This window comes from Castanea sativa, chromosome 3 (assembly GCF_040712315.1).
Source record: "Castanea sativa cultivar Marrone di Chiusa Pesio chromosome 3, ASM4071231v1".
Taxonomy (NCBI): domain Eukaryota; kingdom Viridiplantae; phylum Streptophyta; class Magnoliopsida; order Fagales; family Fagaceae; genus Castanea; species Castanea sativa.
The window spans coordinates 55,230,760-55,250,828 of NC_134015.1; positions in this window are offsets into that span (position 1 = coordinate 55,230,760).

Consider the following 20,069-nt stretch of genomic DNA (forward strand, 5'->3'; position numbering starts at 1 on the left):
CTTTCATTCAACATCTGTCCCTCAAAATTCAAACCCACAGTCTGAAATCTTAATGTCCTTTGCAATAAGGGAATGTCTATTCTCAGGGGCTATAATTACTAAATCCACCCCAGCAGACACTCACAGCTCATAACTATTGCCATAGTGGTTCTATTTTAATTTAAACTTTCGTGCATAATGCCAATTCACTCGGTTGTCCTCGGTGATATATCATTTTCTATGTGACATGATAGATATCTGATAAAGTAATCTTCTATTCTTTATCACAACTTGTGAAAGATTCAAATACAATGTCACCAATGAGTGATTCTATGGATATAAAATATTACCCCAAACGTTTTTTCATTCTGTATTTTTAATTGTTCACAATATGAGCTTATAACACAATAGTAATATGAGGATCCCAACCTATTTCACACATCTTAATTACCACAACTAATTATGTAGTAGGCTATGATTGACTGTTTGTTATTTTCATATAAACCAAAAACTTTTTTTTTTTCACCATTCAATGCATTCATAACCAACTACATGGAAGAGTTGTGGCAAAATGTATGAAATAAGTTGTAGTTTTAGAATTTTTTATTAAAAAAAAACTCTGAAAAACATAAAGAAAATAGTCCATTTAACGAGTGCCCTTTGTACATTTGATAATAACAATTTTAGAAAATTTATAATACCATTTTTATAAAAATATAAAAAAGTGTAAATAAAAAAAATTATTTTTTTCTTTTCTCATAAAAAAATTTTTAAAATTTTTTAACCAATTATTTACTTAAAAGAAATACATACTGCAGATTTGTGATTTCATGGAATATTATGGAAAAATGGTAAGGGAAGAGAAAAAGATTTGTGAGACAAAAAGTTGGCCTATAAAGTAGTAAAACTTTCATTCAGAAAAAAAAAAAAAGGTAGTAAAACTTTCTTTTAAATGTCCCATACACGTATAAGAAAGAATCTTTTAGTTTGAATTTTGAAGTGGGTAATGTTCGTTAAAGGGAAGGCATTTTATGGTGAAGGCCGAAGGGATCCACCAGGGAGTGAGTTAGACTTTTGAAAAGGTAAATTTTACGTCTTATCCTATGCATGTGTGTGTATATTGGATTTATTTTGGTCATGTTCAAATGGAGGCTCTAAAAATTTTGCTTAGGATTCATTAAGAAATTTAAATTAAAAAATTTTAAGAAGAAGAGAATTTGAATATATCAAGTTATTGACAAAAAAAAAAAGTTTTACAATTTTATTCTACAAGTTTTCAAATTTTGAATTGTTACATGATAGTTCATTATGAATATTTATTGTCAACGTGGGTAGTTATGATCATTTTATTTTGTTAAGTTTGTCTAATATTTTTATTTTTATGCGTTGTTATTTGTTATTGTCATTATAAAAATATTTTAAACTAAATGACTAAACTTAATTTATTGGTTTTGTATTAATTATTGAAGCATACAACCATTCTCATTTATACATAAAACAATGCACTACGTGTCTACTTAACCAATCAAATACTTGAATAATCACTAACTTTATAATTTTTTTTCTTGAATTTTTCTAACTTTATAACAAAAAATTATTATAACGTGATAACAATACAAACACATGTAACAAACCTTCTCTATTTCCTAATTATTAAATTAAATTATATTATATTTATACTATACACACAAACATCCACACACATCATTATTCACACAAACAACTTTATAACAAAAAATAATGCATACAATCAATATTAGACACACTCATACACATATAATATAAATTTATAATAAAGAGTGACGCTTACAATTCACAAACGCTTACTCTTACTCTTAGCAAAAATACTTGTAATAAAAGTGTATAAAATTCAAGTTAAGGTGTGCAAAAATATTTTTAAGAATAAATTAAAGTATTATACTTCAAAAAGAATGTTTTATATATATATATATATATATATATATATATATATTTAAAGTCAAGCGGCTCACTTAAACCCTGAACAAAGTGTAGCGCTGCCCCTAATAATGTCTCATTATTGCAATTGTCCCGGTTATTTTAAGTAAGGGTTCATTTAAACTCGTGAACAAAGTGTAGCGCTGCCCTTAGTCACATCTCATCATTGCAATTGTCCTGGTAATGGAAGATATATATATATATATTTAAAGTCAAGCGGCTCACTTAAACCCTGAACAAAGTGTAGCGCTGCCCCTAATAATGTCTCATTATTGCAATTGTCCCGGTTATTTTAAGTAAGGGTTCATTTAAACTCGTGAACAAAGTGTAGCGCTGCCCTTAGTCACATCTCATCATTGCAATTGTCCTGGTAATGGAAGAGGTGTTGGACCAAGCTTTGCCATATGTCTTCACTCTCATAGCACGTGGACCTCACAACTGTATGAAATCGTAGAGTTCGCATTTATACTCATGAGTCATGCCTATGATATATGATATATAGATGCAAGAGATAATTATTACTGGGCTTAACTTGTTTGGGACTCTGCAAGAATGCCAGCATGCAGTGCAAGTCAGCACAGATTACTCTCTATAACAGTGTATTAAGCTCAAGATTCTGTATCTTCCATTCATTTCGGCAAAGTTCAACATTTTATTGGTGTAATGTGATGAATATTTTCCTTCCCCAAAAGAATAGATAAAAGAAATGTCCACGAGATAAACACCAATTTATTATAAATTATATATGTAAATATATGATTGGATTTTTTTTATTTATTGAGAGAATGTATATTATTGGACACTGATTGTTTCATGGATCATTGGCACTATTTCTTTTTTCTTTGGTTCCTTCATTTGTACTATATTCATAGTTCTTTTTGTGCACGTACGAGGTGATTCACAAGATTTTTATTATGTGATATGTCATTAGTTTGTGGCGACTAAGTGTGTGTGACACCAAGAAAAGGCTGGGGCCAAATGCCTTTAAAATTATATGTGTGTGTGGGTGTACATTGATAATTAAAAATTCTTTTTCCAAGCACGAATCGTATCTTTGTGCAAGTATACAATTTTTAATTATCAATGTACACACACACACACACACACACACATATATATATATATATATATATATGTGGGGGGAGGGGGAGGTAAAAGTGCTTAAATGCACGTTTGGGCCTTAGGCCTGGTTAGTTGGTATAAGTCTGTTCAATCAGAGTCTTCGAGGCCCACAGGCTAGTCCGCGCTACAAGGGGCAGAGAAGTTGTCCGAGAAGGATTATCTCCTCGGATGGGCCCAATAAAGGCCATGAGACGTTCTAAAGGATTTAGAGACAGAATTCTAGAAGATCTGTTGGGTAAAAGCGTGATCCAAACACTCGTTAGAAGGAGGAACGTGTGAGAAATATTTGAGGAAAAAGCTGCTACCACCGCATTAAAAGCCCTGCATCTACCTCCCTGGCCGCATTATTGGAGAAATGACCTCTGAGCATTAATATTCAGCCTTCCAGCTATTATTTGAAGACTTCAAGAAGGTGATGGATGTGACAAGTATCTAAGAGGAAAATCTGTGTTACACGTGGATGAAATAGGAAAGAAGAAGAAGGTTATAAGAAGACGAGAGAGGAAAGAAGAAAAGGACCTCTTTTGGAAAACTAAAAATTGTAATATTTTGCTTAAAGAAAGAAAGGCAATACAAGTAGTCATCGGCTTACGTCCGAGGAGAGTTTTTTGTCATATTCATCTATTATTTGCGTAGATTGCGGCATTCTAGCCTGTTTATCAGTTCCCCAATATCCCTAATCTAGGTTTCAAACCCATACTCTACAAATTTCATTGTATAAGGCTCTTTGGGCCTGAGCCCATCATTCGTTTGGGTCCGGGTACAAATTGTGCACTTACAATTGGCGCCGTCTGTGGAAAATCTAGTGTGGAAGGAATTAGATCATCATGGCAGGCTTAGGTTCGCATCATGCAGAGTCTCAGGGGTCCCAGCGAGAAGATCATTTTAAGCGTCTTGAGCGTCGGAGGGATTAAGAGGGAAGTGTGCATACAGTACACCCTGATGCAAGCCATTCGCGTGGTGGAAGTAGGGCCACCCATGAGGATGATGCCAAGGCCATGCAGAGGGAGATTGACCACCTTAAGAAAAAGCTATGCCGTGTCAGATGAAGGCGGGCTTCACCTCCGTCTAATCCTTCCTCTAGGGGGTCCTAGGGAAGCAGTTACAATCCAAGGTCCAGGACTCCCCCTAGCGAAACCTTCTCTTACGAGAAAGATGAGCTTCCAAGTCGTAAGCATAAGAAGTTTCCCTCCAGGGGCTTGGAAAACGATGCTATGAGCCGAGCGTTACACCAACTCTCCAAGTCACCATTCTCACGCAAGATCGAGAAGGGAAGGCTCCCACGGCGGTTCACTCAGCCCACCTTCACCATCTATAATGGCAGGATAGACCCAGTCAAACATGTGAGCCATTTTAATCAGAGGATGGCGGTACATTCTCAGAACGAAACCTTGATGTGCAAAGTCTTTCCCTCTAGCCTAGGACCTGTTGCTATGAGATGGTTTAACGGACTAAAGCTGGAGTCTGTCGATTCTTTCATGGAACTCACCAGGGCATTCGCGTCTCGATTCATTACATGCAGTAGAGTCCCTCGGCCTTTGGACTCATTGTTATCCATGGCCATGAGGGAGGGTGAGACTTTGAAAGCGTATTCTGATAGATACTAGGAAATGTTTAATGAAATTGATCGAGATTTTGATGAAGTGGCGATTAACACTTTCAAAGTGGGCCTCCCAACTGATCACGATTTAAGGAAATCTCTGACCAAAAAGCCCGTGCGGAGTGTACGTCGCCTCATGGATCGCATCGACGAGTACAAAAGGGTTAAGGAAGATCAACAACAAGGCAAGGGTAAGGCAAAGGTTATCCCCTAGGAGAGAAGGAATTTCAGGTCGAACAGGTACCATAACAATAAGCTGAGAAGAGATTTCTCTGGGCAATCTGGCTCAGCCACTCCTCAAGTAGTTAATACCGTGTTCCAAGAACCAGCGCACCAATTGCTGGAGAAAGTCCGTAAGGAACCCTACTTCAAGTGGCCCAGTAAGATGGCGGAGGATCCTACGAAACGGAATCAAAACATCTTTTGCTAGTATCATCAGGATGTGGGTCATTCTACCGAGAATTTTCGGACCCTTTGGAACCATTTAGAGCAGCTTGTTAGCGAGGGAAAATTGAAGCAGCACTTGTATCAACCCAACGAACAAGGAAATCATTTGGGTTCAAATAATCAGAAGAACAACTCATCTCGGCCGCCTTTGGGAACGATTAATGTCATCTTCGCTGCACTTGGCAGGACCGGTTCTTGTCCTACAAGGGTGATGACTGTATCACATTCCCAGGCCGAGGAGTCTGGCTCGAGGCCGAAGAGGATCAAGGGGAGTACGCCTATTTTGGAATTCTCTGATGAGGATAAGGTTGGGACTATTCAACCACATGACGATGCCTTGGTGGTCACATTGAGGATAGGGAATTATGACGTTAGGAGGGTGATGGTTGATCAGGGTAGCAGTGCGGATATTATGTACCCTGACTTATTCAAGGGGCTTAAGTTAGGATTGGAGGATCTCACTCCTTATGATTCGTCGTTGATAAGCTTTGAAGGGAAGACTGTCATACCAAAGGGACAAATTCGTTTGCTCGTACAGTCAGGTCTGGAAACGGTTGATGTAGATTTCATTGTGGTTGACGCATATTCTCCATACACGGCCATCGTCGCCAGGCCTTGGCTGCATGCTCAGGGTGCTGTCTCTTCGACTTTACATGTGAAAGTAAAATTTCCCTCGGGTGGATTGATTGAAGAAATTCTTGGTAGCCAATCAATAGCAAGGCAATGCATATCAAGCGCAATGCTGCATCAAACCGAATCAGAATCCTCGACCTCGACTGTGGAAGACTTATAACAATTAACAACTCTGGATGCGCCAGGTGCAATGACAGCAAAGGAGGCCACGTGTGACAAGTTGGAAAGATTTCTCATAAATGATGACCCCGAAAGGTTCTTTCAAGTTGGGATACGGCTACCACACCAAGAGAAGATGGAATTGGTGTTGTTTTTGAAGAACAATATCGATGTTTTTGCATGGGATCCCTATGAGGCTTCGGGGGTTGACCCAAGTTTCATTTGTCATCATTTGAACGTCAACCCTGCCGTTATTCCAGGAGGCAACCACCTCGGCGTTCTTTGAAAGAACATGACGAGGCCGTCAAGGAAGAGGTGCTTAAGCTCAAAAGGGCTGGGGCTATTAAAGAAGTTTTCTACCCAGAATGGTTGGCGCACACTGTCGTAGTAAAAAAGAAGAGCGAAAAGTAGAGAGTATGTGTGGACTTCACAGACCTGAACAAAACCTGCCCAAAAGACTCGTTCCCAATGCCTTGCATTGATCAGCTAGTGGATGCTACGGTTGGGCATCCTCGGATGAGTTTTTTAGATGCCTTCCAAGGTTATCACCAAATACCTTTGGCGTTGGGTGATAAAGTCGCCTTCATTACTCCTACGGGGAATTATCACTATAAAGTGATGCCATTCGGTTTGAAAAATGCAGGGGCTACTTACCAAAGGATGATGACTAGGATATTCAAATCTTAGCTTGGGAAGACCATTGAGGTATATGTGGATGATATGGTAGTGAAGAGTAAGATAGTACCTATGCATGTGAAAGATTTGGACGACACCTTTCAAACACTTAGGAAGTACAAGCTGCGCCTTAACGCCTCAAAGTGTTCTTTTAAGGTGGACTTTGGAAAGTTCCTAGGCTACATGGTGACTCATAGAGGAATAGAGGTAAATCCGGCACAGGTCAGAGCCATTCAGGGCTTGCAAACACCTCAAAATTTGAAGGAAGTTCAGAAATTGATCGGGATGACTGCTGCTTTCAGCAGATTTATCTCTCGATCCGCTGATAAGTGTAGACATTTTTTCAAATTGTTAAATAAATGGAAAGGATTCCAATGGTCCGAGGAGTGCGCTTTAGCTTTTCAGCAACTTAAGGAATATCTTTCTCGGCCACCCATCATGTCTCGGCCAGAGGTCGATGAAATCCTGTTTGCATACCTAGCTGTAGCCATCCATGCAGTCAGCTTGGTGTTGATAAGGGACGGCAGTGGGGTAGAAAGACCGGTTTATTATATTAGCAAATCTTTGAATGAAGCTGAGGTGCGTTATTTACCCTTAGAGAAGGCAATTCTGGCTATAGTTTATGCTATACGAAAGCTTCCTCACTACTTCCAATCCTACACCGTCGTGGTTTTGACTCAACTGTCTCTTAAGTCAGAATTGCGAAGTGCTGACTACTTGGGGAGGGTAGCCAAGTGGGGAACTATTCTAGGAGCTTTTGATATCAAATATATGCTGCGCACCTCGGTGAAGGGCTAGGTTCTTGCTAATTTGGTGGCAGAATTCGCCGAACCATCGTTAGAAGAAACTGCAAAGGAATCGCACATGGATGAAAGATCAGTTGGCATGATCACATGCAAAGGGCCTCCGATTTGGAAGGCGTATGTTGATGGGGCAGCAAACCAAAGGGGATCAGGCATTGGACTTGTTTTGGTATCCCTTGAAGGAATTACCTTTGAGAAATCATTGAGATTAGCGTTCTCGGCCACTAATAACGAGGCTGAGTACGAAGCTGTCTTAGTCGGTATGGATATGGTATGGAGAATGGGGGGAAAGGTAGTTCATATGTCCTCAGATTCTTAATTAGTTGTGGGCTAAGTGACAGGTACCATGGAGGCTAGGGATCCAAGAATGCAAGAGTACCTGACCCAGGTCAAATGTTTACAATCCAAGTTTGATTCTTTCGTCCTTTCGCATGTTTCTAGAAGTGGAAACACGCATGCGGACTCGTTGGCCACTTTGGCGACGTCCTCGGCTCAGTGTTTGCCTAGGATTATGCTCGTCGAAGACTTGTTGAAACCGACTTTAACCACCACAAGTGCCGTCCATATCCATCTGATAAGGCCCGGACCTAGCTGGATGGACCCCGTGGTTTCTTTTCTAAAAAGCGATGTTCTGCCCGAGGAGAAGTCTGAAGCAGATAAAATTTGTCGAAAGGCGCCTCGATTCTGGTTGTCCGAGGATCATAAGTTGTATAAACGCTCCTTTTCCGGACCATACCTGCTATGTGTACATCCTGAAGCGACGAAGGCACTTTTAGAAGAATTGCACGAGGGAATTTGTGAAAGCCATACTGGGGGGAGATCCTTAGCCCATAGAGCTCTGACTTAGGGATATTGGTGGCCCAATATGCAGAGAGAAGCTTAGGACTACACAAGAAAATGTGACCAATGCCAAATGTTTGCTCTTAATATTCATCAGCCTAGTGGTGTCCTTAATCCTTTGTCTAGTCCTTGGCCGTTCGCTCAATGGGGACTGGATATAGTTGGGCCTTTTTCGAGGACTGTGGGAAACAAAATGTGGCTACTCATGGGAACTAATTACTTCACCAAGTGGGTCGAAGCTGAGCCTCTATCAAATATTAGGGATGTGGACTCCAAGAAATTTATCTAGAAGAACATTATCACTAGATTTGGGGTACCTCACACACTTATTTCAGATAACGGCGTGCAATTTGATAGTAAAGCTTTTAGAAAATATTGTAATGACTTGGGCATCACAAATAGATACTCCACTCCCGCTTATCCTCAGGGAAATGGGCAGGCCGAGGCCGTTAACAAAGTTATAGTCAGTGGACTTAAGAAGAGGCTAGACGACGCAAAGGGTAGATGGGTAGAGGAATTTCCACATGTTTTGTGGACATATCGGACTACGCCGCAAAGATCCACTAGAGAAACACCCTTCTCCATGACTTACGGGGCCGAGGCGGTGATACCTTTGGAATCTGAGTTTCCCACATTAAGGACGAGTTCTTTCAGCCTGAGAAATAACGATGGTCTCCTGGAAAGAAGCTTGGATCTGGTTGAGGAACGGCGAGAGGCCGCCATGGTCTAAATGGCTTATTATCAGCAGAAGCTCAAACGAGGATATGATGCTCATGTGAAGCTAAGGCCACTAGCGCCTGGGGATTTGGTATTGAGGAAAGTCATGGGTACTTCCAAAAATCCAGCGTGGGGAAAGCTAGCACCAAATTGGGAAGGACCATACCGGATCATTTTTGTGGTGGCCATAGGGTCATATCGTTTAGCTGATCTAGATGAAAAAATTGTATAACACCCTTGGAATGTAAATAACCTACGAAGGTATTATTATTAATAAAAAGCACTTTTGTAGTTCATTGTTCAAATTATCATTATGCAGTTTGATTTACTTATTGCTAAATATCAAACAAAAACTTGGTCATGCATGGTCCTCGGACCACATATCTCGTGAAAATTGATATCTTATTGATTGTTAAACAGAATCTTAGTTATGTCGGGTCCTCGGACCTTCTACTTTGGGGAAATTAATATTTCAATTCGCTATTGCTAAATATCAAACAGAAACTTGGTCATGTATGGTCCTCAGACCACATACCTCGTGAAAATTGATATCTTATTGATTGTTAAACAGAACCTTAGTTATGTCAGGTCCTCGGACCTTTTACTTTGGAAAAATTAACATTTCAATTCGCAATTGCTAAATATCAAATAGAAACTTGGTCATGCATGGTCCTCAGATCACATACCTCGTGGAAATTGATATCTTATTGATTGTTAAACAGAACCTTAGTTATGTCGGGTCCTCGGACCTTCTACTTTGAGGAAATTAACATTTCAATTTACTATTGCTAAATGTCAAATAGAAGCTTGGTCATGCATGATCCTCGGACCACATACCTTGTGGAAATTGATATCTTATTGACTGTTAAACAGAATCTTAGCTATGTCGGGTCCTCGGACCCTCTACTTTGGGGAAATTAGCAGAAACCATACCACATGAGTGTTGATGTGTTAATGAGCCACAGTAAGTTTGATGGATTGCTTTATGCCCCAAACTAAATGCTAAATTAAATTTTAGATTGTGTATTGCTGTATTACATATATTATGGTTTTGAGGCATAATTTACATATATATACTAAGTATATGTACTTTATTTGAAGTTGTTGTTAATCGAAATGTTGTAAAGACTTTACTATGTATTAAGGGGGTGGAGTTAATTGTTCCACTCATGTAATTTTGCACTAAGGAGAAGCGAAGTAGTATTGTCGTACTGAAGGTTGAAAGCCTGTTGAAGATCAAACCTTTCAAATTTCTCATTAATTTTTGTCAATGGATACATTGGAAATAAAATTTTGAAATAAAAAGGTTAAAATGAAAGTCCTAAATACAAAAAAACTTATCACGTAAGGAAAAGGGGTCCTAAGTGGCCTAAGCCTTAAGCCTTGGTAGGGGGGTCCTGCTTGGATGTGCTGGCAGCCCCTTTTGCTTTGCTGTCCTCTTCGAACGAGGCATGGACTTGTTTCCCTCTGTCTTTGGCCACTGGTGGAGGAACATTGGGCTCGGCATTCTTGCTCGGAGGCTTCTCGGCTTCGTCTCCTTGTTCCTTCTCTTTGTCAGAACCAGCAGGTTCTTTAGGAGTTGGGACGGGCAATGGAATCATGGATGGATGCGTTGAAGGCACTGTCTCGGGGGTAGATGCGACAGGAGGAAACTCTTCGAGTACTTGGATGTCCTGAGGAAGCCAAATGTTCTTAAGCTTCCTCAACTCGGAAGTTGTGGGAATCCCTGCCACATTTAGAGCTTCCGCCCACACTTGTTGGCAGTACTCCCGGCATAGCTCGGTAAACTCCTCTGTCGGTTGATTTTCTGTCGCCTGAACCCCTTCTTTGTAAGCAGCCTTCTTTGCAGCCTCCATGCTTTCCTTGAGGGTACGAGCCTCTTCCCTCATTCAAGCAAGCTCCTTCTTCAGGTCGGAGTTATCTTTCTAGGCTTTGGACAAGTCCTCGTCCTTCTGACGCAGAAGTTTGCGTTACCCCTCCACCTGAGTTCTCATCGTTTTTAGTCTAGCCTCGGCACCATCTCTCTCCCTCTTCTCCTCTGTCAGCTGCTTGGTTAGGTTATCATTCTCCGCAAGGGCTTGGCCTAAGGACTTCTCGGTCTCCTGTCTGACCTCAAGTTCAGTTGCAGCTTTCTTCCGAGAGTCTTCCACCCACTTTTCTGTAGCAAAGACTTCTTGAATGACCTGTGTTAAAGTATTAAAATAAATGCATTATTGTTAAAGCAAATTCAAAGTACATGTAAACGATTTTTTCGCTAAAGTGTAATGAAAGCATTAAGGTGAGGGTAAACACGAGACACTCACCAAAGCCAAGTCCCTTTTTAGAGAAAGAAAAAGATGTGGTTGAGTCATCTTATCTAGGGCATCCATGTCCTTTGGTAGGAGAAGAGGCCGTTCCAAAGCCTCAGCCAGGTGATGAGCGTGTCCTTGCTGGAACGCCCTGATGTTGGATTGGTAAGAGATGGGGGCCTCATCTAGCTTCAGTTTAGGAGTCTAGTTGGCCTGTGTACGGCGTACCTCGACCAGGTCACAATTCTCCCCACTCTCTACCGAAGAGGCACGTCCCTTACCTTGCTTTCGGTTGTTGTTATTGCTGTTTTAGTTTCTCCTTCCTCTCCATTTTTGCCTCCTCGGCCTCGTTTTTTCTCTTCTTCTTAGGCTCCGGAATAGGAATCTTAGGATCAGAGGGAGGAGGGGGCGGTGGCAGAGGGGGAGGGATCTCTGACTCACCCGCGTCCTTTTTAGAGGCTTTCATGCCCTTCTTCGACATCAGTTTCCTAAGAGTGGACATGTTGTCTTCTTCGGAGCTAGAGTCGGGCTGTGCAATTATTAAACCTTTTATGCCCAAAGTTTCTGCAGGCACGTGCTCTTCGTCCGAGAGGATGACGAGTTGATCCTCTCGAGGTCTCTCAGCTTCTTCAAGGCGAAATTGGTCAATCTCCTCGTCCAACGATTGTTGCGAGGACGCAGGTTCTTCTTGGATGGCTGTTGTTTGGGAATGTGCTGAGAGAGGAATTACTGCGATGGGGCGAGAGAATAGGATGATGGAGGGGTCGTTTGGGAGTTCATGATCAGAAAGGAAGCCTCGTCGTGAAATGTCTATCCTTTTGCATCGTTTGTCTCTTACGGTGATCGCGTTGTCAATCTCTTGGAAATCGTCTGATAAAGGATCGTATCCTAATATCAGATGGGCTTCTCTCACTTGTAGGTCTTCGCTAACAAAGACTTCGGATCGAAGAATGCGGTTGAGGTCTGTGACGTTGCAAAGACATAGACGCGGCCGTACGTGTTGTTTATCTGTGAAAAACATCCGAGGAGACGAGCATGGTTAAATCAGCAATAAATATCAAAGAAAGGTGTAGTAACATGTAATGTAACCAAAAAAGGTAAAGTTAATGGGACTAAGTCACAGGTTAGGGAATCTAACTCCTATAGAGTCACACCTGGGTCTCCCCATTCGACTGGGTAGTGAGGGCCGTCAGACCAGTTTCCCGAGACGATAAGGTAGTCGTCTTTCATGCCTTTGTTGGATTTGGGAAGGTAGGATATGAGCCTAACAATGCTAGATCTGGATTTAAGGTAGTATCCTACGCTTTTAAGTTTATGGCACTCGTACATGTAAACGACGTCGTGGCATGTGAGGTTCAGACCCATTTGTTCGTTTAAAGCGTCAACACAACCTAAGACTCTAAATACATTTGGTGTGCACTGATTTGGGCATAACCTATGGTTACGTAGGTATTCTCTGGTTAAGTTTCTCATGGGAAGGGTCATCCCACCTTCTAGGAAGGCGATGATGGGAATGATAACTTCTCCCTCTCTTCTAGCGTTACCTATGGCTTCTACTGGGAAATATCTCAAGCCTACGTCTTGGGGAATATGGTATTTGGCCCAAAAACCCTCCATACCGGCATCGGTATCTACTAAACACTTAAATCTACCCATTTGGTGGGAGTGAGAATGAAAGTTTAGAGAAGGGGAGGGGTCTAGTTATTGGCCGAGGACAGAAGCCGAAGAGAAATGAGTAAAGGAAGTTGAGAACTTACGGGAAATAGTTAGGCGATTCTTCGCGAGTTTCTTAAGAGAAAAGATAGTGATTAACTCTTAGATTTGATTGATTTTTGAAAGGATGGATGGAGATATGGTTTCCTAGGCGTTTTGGCGTGTGGGAGGCGGCCTCGAATCAAAATTATCCTGCCTAATTTTTTAGAATGAACCTGGACCGTTGGATGCGTATCTCACCGTAGAACGTGGGGAGCAAGACGTAACTTGCAATCATTAATACGAGTGTTCCGGGTTTCGAAGTGTTAGAGGCAGTTTTAAAGGAACGAAAGGACCCCTACATGTGTGGCGGTTTGCAAAGTGTGTGGGGTGCGCTGTTGGTTCAAAACTCTATTTCTCTCCTTGGATGGGGGGAAAAATGAAGTTTTGAGGGGCTATTGTGGGGGGTAAAAGTGCTTAAATGCACGTTTGGGCCTTGGGCCTGGTTAGTTGGTATAAGTCTATTCAATCAGAGTTTTCAAGGCCCACAGGCTAGTCCGCGCTACAAGGGGCAGAGAAGTTGTCCGAGGAGGATTATCTCCTCGGATGGGCCCAATAAAAGCCATGGGACATTCTAAAGGATTTAGAGACAGAATTCTGGAAGATCTGTTGGGTAAAGACGTGATCCAAGCACTCGTTAGAAGGAGGAACGTGTGAGAAATATCTGAGGAAAAAGCTGCTACCACCACATTAAAAGCCCTGCATCTACCTCCCTGGTCGCATTAATGGAGAAATGACATCTGAACAGTAATATTCAGCCTTCCAGCTATTATTTGAAGACTTCAAGAATGTGGTGGATGGGACAAGTATCTAAGGGGAAAATCTGTGTTACACGTGGATGAAACAGGGAAGAAAAAGAAGGTTATAAGAAGACGAGAGAAGAAAGAAGAAAAGGACCTCTTTTGGAAAACTAAAAATTGTAATCTTTTGCTTAGAGAAAGAAAGGCAATACAAGTGGTCATCGGCTTACGTCCGAGGAGAGTTTTTTGTCATATTCATCTATTATTTGCGTAGATTGCGGCCTTCTAACCTGTTTATCAGTTCCCCAATATCCCTAACCTAGGTTTTAAACCCATACTCTATAAATTTCATTGTATAAGGCTCTTTGGGCCTGAACCCATCATTTGTTTGGGTCCGAGTACAAATTGTGCACTTACAATATATATATATATATATATATATATATATATATATATATATATATATATATAAAGTGATGAAATTTCTCCCTCCATAATTACATCTCAGACATTATTTATTTATTTATTTATTTCAATATTGCAGGAGACAATCTTGAATATTTTAATGCTTTTTTATTACCAACTTTTATTCATTATGACCGCATGCATAATGCAACATAAGTCAAAATTGTTTTTCCTCAGAAAAAATAAAGGAGAGAAAAAAAAAACACCCACAACATATTGGTTTTCTTAATACTAGTTTTTAATCCGTGTAATGCACAAAAAACTTGGAAAATATTTATTTAATTATTAAATTAGATAATTTGAAGAAAATAATTTATCTAATCAATAATTTATGTAGATAAGAGAAAAACTAATTTAATTAGAATGGTTAGTGTTGGATTATTTTATACAAAAAGACAATGCTTTTTAATTAGTTTAAACTAACATAATTTTACACTATTTGTATATCTAAAAAACCATATTTTAAAATATATATTAGAATGATGACATAGAAAAAGTCAATAAAAAGTTTTTATGTTATTATACCAATAAGTCTAGAAACACAAATTTTCTGACATCCGTGTGTTAAGAAAGCAAGTTGTGAATGATAGGTACAATAAAATGTTGTTAGCGATGGGTTCATATAAAAATTTGGTAACGATTTTTTTTGTAGATACAATAAATTTTAATTTATAACATCCTTCCATAATAACTAGTTTTTATAACATATCAAACCACTAATTAATTTTTAGTATATGAATACTTAGGTTTTTTATTCAACAATGAATAACTTTACCAATTAAATTAACTAAAAACTATATTAAAAAATTATTAAAAATATAGTATATGTATCAATCATTACTCTTCCTACTATATTTTATTGGCCATTTTACTAGATTTTGACAGCTCGGGGAAGTACCTCCAATCTGCAAGTCAATTTGGAGACCTTTCAATGTGCCAAACTTGAAGCAGAAATATAATAAAAAAAATAAAAATTGGAGCACAATGATGATCTAGAAATGGCTGCATGGTGGAACTAATAGTCTAATATATACCATGTACAAGACTTCAATAGCATCTGCATCTCACTGTTTCCCATGAGGCTACAATAATACAGTGTTTTGAGAATTATAAATATGAAGATACAGTCTGGGCTACCTTTCAGAAGAACTTATTCATTTTGCTTCTTCCACGAAAAAGACAATTTTCAAAGACAATATTTAGGATAACTGTCTTTGAAAACAGTCTTTGGCATTTGGCAGTACATTATTTGCCATTGAATTCTCTCTCTCTCTCTCTCTCTCTCTATATATATATATATATTTTTTTTTTTTGGTTTATTATTTTGGTATGTTAGAGTTTGAGACTTAGAGGTCCATTTGTCAACATTAGTTACAATTCTAACAAACAATAGAAAAAAAAAATCTAAATCCCAAAAATTGCGAACATACTGTACATGGATCCAACCTTACTTTGCTCTAGTACTCCTAATTATATGGGAGGAAGCATATTAAAAAAAAAAAAAAAGATGCTACGTCCACAACATTTTTACAATATTTTCACAATAAATCACAGGTGGTTAGTTTTTGTTGCTTCAAATTTGAACCTAACACTAAGATTACTTTTTTATCCCAACAATAACAACCAGTAATAACTTGCCACTTAAGATTTGTTGTAAAAATGTTATGAAAATGTTGTGGACATATCATTTCTCATAAAAAAATATTTTAAATATTATTCAAGTTCTATTTATAAAATATTTATAGAATTTTTTTATGGGAAAAAAAGTAATTGATTTTTTTTTACAGTTTTTTATATTTCCTATAAAAGTGATATAATTTTTTTTTAATAAAAAATGGTCCATTAACAGATTTCCTCATATTAGTTATTAACCGAACCCTATAAACATTACCTATTTATTTTATCCTCTCTATATATATATATATATGTAAAATAATTTACTAAAATTATTGAAGAAGACAGGATTCGGGCATTACGGAATATGTAACTTAAGGGGGGCATTCAGAAGTATAAAATATTGGTATATTAATTGTAAAGCTAGTTGCCAACTTGTGGCGTATATATAAGAAAAAGGTTTGTTGAAAAATATATACAATATAAATCAATTAATAAATAAAGTCAAACAAAAGAATCTGTACAAAAAGATCTAACATAATCTGTACAAAGAAATCTGTATAGTAATAAGTTATTTTTATATAGAAACAACTTATTTGAAAGAAAACGATACATAATTTAAATAGACTTTTTTTTAATAAACACTACATAGTTTAATAGAACTTTATGATAGATGAATTCTAAATAGTTCTAACTAGTATGTAACAATTTCCAAATTCTTAAAAAAAAAAAAACACTCTTTATAATCCTGAAAATAAAAATAAAATGCTAATGTGAAAATACGCATATTTCAAAAATTGATGTGAGACAAAAAATGTGCCGTAAGAATACTTTTCATTTTAGTAATACACATCTTCTACTTTTTCATTTATCACTTAAGAAAACTTAAATTTAATACATGCACCAAATTACAAATATATTATTGGTTCTGCACTTTAAAAATATAATTCAACAATTCCCAATAATATAACAAGTTCACAACTAATAGTATGGATTTGTTGTCTTAATTGATCCATATGAATAATGACATATGGTGCGTAAAAAATTATAATAAAAAATTAATAAGAAATAAGTAGGTTGCTTTAGTCTAATGGAACTCATGAAGGCTAAAGTAATTTAATGATAAAAAATATAGTCATATTATATATGTTGCTTTAGTCTAATAGATATAACACATGATAGATGGATTCTAATTGATTTCAATTATGTAATATATATATATATATATAGGTAAAGCTGAGAGAAAATCTAATTAGGTTTTAAATTGGATTTCAATTATTGTTTAATTTTACGTCACTATGTCCTATTTAAGGTTTTTTTAATTTTTGTTTTAGGTGAGTTAATGAAATGCAAAAGACGAAAGCTCTAAAATCAATAAATCATCAACAACTCAATAAACAAAAAAAGAAAAAAAAAGAGAGTAAACTCATGTGTATATTTAAAAGATATTAAAAAAAGAGAATATAATTTGAATCTATAGGTGTATAATTGTAATTTTTTTTAATTGTACCGTACATATAGACGAGTTATACACTAGTTTAACATAATTTAATGCTTTGAAAATTAAAATATAGGACACGTGTTCAGAAATTCAGGTGATGATACAAAAGAAAGTCAAAGAAAAATCTAATTCTTGTATTTTTACTATTTTATATATACACACACCATTAGACTTGATTATAGAGAATTAAAATTATTCTTTTTTACATTTCATAAATTCCCGTCATTTTTGATAAATAAATCAAACCAGTTTGGGATAGCTTATTTTCTTGGCTTATTTAGCTTTACAATGATAAATTGCTGAATGATTCAATTCTACAATGATATTGTTTTTGCCTAGGGCACATATATGATTATTTTGGGTATGATACCTCCAATAATCTGATCATTTATTTTTCAAATTTATAATCTCAAATATATAAATAAAAAGGAAAACTGATGATCCCAATGGACGGCTAGGTGTCAGAAATTATGAACTGATGATCCCAATGGATGACTGATGATCCCAAGGTATCAGAAATTATGATACCTCCAATCCGATCACTTATGCTCATTCAAAATGCTTCAAAATAATACAAGGATAATTTTTCTGATACATGATTTAGTTTTTCTTATACAATGAAGGGATTTTGGGGGCTAATAAGAGACTGAGAGAGGGGAGGAGACTGATATTTTTTCTTCTAATGTGCCTAAGGCTTCTGCCTATATTCTGCTGATTCTAACTCATACAAGTTCTCCACTATATGATATCAACTTTACAAAAGTATCAATCACGTTTTTGGTGGGGAAAAGTATTATTGGAATTTTTACACAGTGAAAGTAAACAATTCTACCTAGTAGTAAACATAGCCGCTTAGTAACTATTAGTAATAATTCCAGAATCTTTGACGGATTCTCTGCATGAAAAGTGACTGCACAATGACAGAATCTCAGCATAGTGACAGATGAACAATGTCACATAGTAGCTGTCTGAAAATAATTTCTAATACATCCAAAACTAATATAGTGAAAAGTCTTTAATAATTTCTGATATTAGGGTTAGAAAAAGTAAAAAATTCCAATAATACTTTTCCTCACCAAAAATGTGATTGATACTTCTACAAAGTTGATACCAAACAGTAGAGAACTTGAATAATTTTGATTCAGCATTTTAAATCAGCAATTTTATTTTCCTTATACTTGCATGGAGTGTGGGAGAGGAGGAGATCTAGTGTCAACTAGGACAAACTCATAAAATTGTTGGGTCTTTTTTGGATTGTCAGGAAAAAAAGTGGAATCCTAGAGGAAACAATTTTGCGGCTAATTGTTTGGCGATTTTCATATGAGCATATTCTGGATGAAAAGTGAAGAGTTTTGCTAATTTGGGTTTGATCACTGGAGGGATTTCTTTTTGTTTTTCTTCTCTTAGAGGGGAAGAAGATCTTTGTCTAATACTGGATGATGAGTTTTGTGTCTGATTCTAAACATTATTTTCTTATATTCATTTTCTTCCATGTTTATTTCTGATACAATTTCTTTTTCTACTTTTACAATTTTATTTTTATTAAATTTTTTATATTATTTATTATTTCTAAAATCTTGATATTGTGCATCTAATACCAATTTATTTATTTCATTATCTGATTCCGTCTCACTTACTAATTCTGAAGAATCTTCTATTTCAAAAGGAAATTAATACTATAAGGAGGAGACTCATTCTTTATTTATTTATTTTATTGAACTTGTACTTCATTTTTTTTTTTCTTTTAGTTGATTAAATGTTTTTTGTTCTAATATATTAGTACTAATACCTTCTTCTGCTGATATACTATACTCATTCTCTGAATAATTTGATTAATAATTTTCATCAATATAATTTGATTCTCTATTCATATTTAATTTGTCCATTCACATTCATCACCCCCAAACTCATCAAAAGAACCACTTCCTCCTCATCCCATTATCTTCCACAACTTCACCCACCCAATCTCATCCCTGGACCTTGCAATTCCAATACCAAATTCCCACTTCCACCACTAAACTCATCAATGCAAGACCTTCTCATAACTATATCCAGTGTAGTACAACTCTAACCTTTGTACTAGACTTCACCACTACCTCACAGGGCCTTAATATTCTCAGTATCAAATGCCCACTAATCCTTTCTAAAATTCATCACAAAACCTGCTTCACTACTTGATTTCAGTTTAACAGCTTCTCCACCTCTCTCCCAACGAATCCCATTGCTTGAAACTGCTAAGCCTATCGAATCCAAACCCAGGTTTCCATTAGACTTTCCATAGTACCAAGTGTACCACCACATTTCCTCATCACTGAGGAAACTTTTCCACAACCAGTGAACTTAATTCTGCATGTCCCATGTGTTTCCAGGACCCAAACCAAACACCAACCCTCTAGATGATGATGGTGATGACGATAAAAACAGAAGAAGAAAATGATATTTTGAGTTGGGCTCAATGGTCGAATTTTGGTCTGTTTCATTCTCTTTTGGTGTCTGGTTTTGTAGAGTATCGAGTGAGATAGAGAACATTGTTTCTGGGATTAGAGTTTGAGACATGAAGAATGAGCATGTTGGGTTTGGCTGAAAGCCATTTAGGTGGTTGGGGAGTAAGGTAATTGGGTCAGTTATTTTTTGGGTGGTTGAATGAGATATTTGTGAAGGCCTTAAAGGTTTTCATTATTGTTGAAGCTGCTGCTACTGATGATGCTTCCTTGATGGTAGATGGAGAAGCTCATGGGATTGGGTATGTATGAAATGTGGGGTCAAAGACAAATGAAA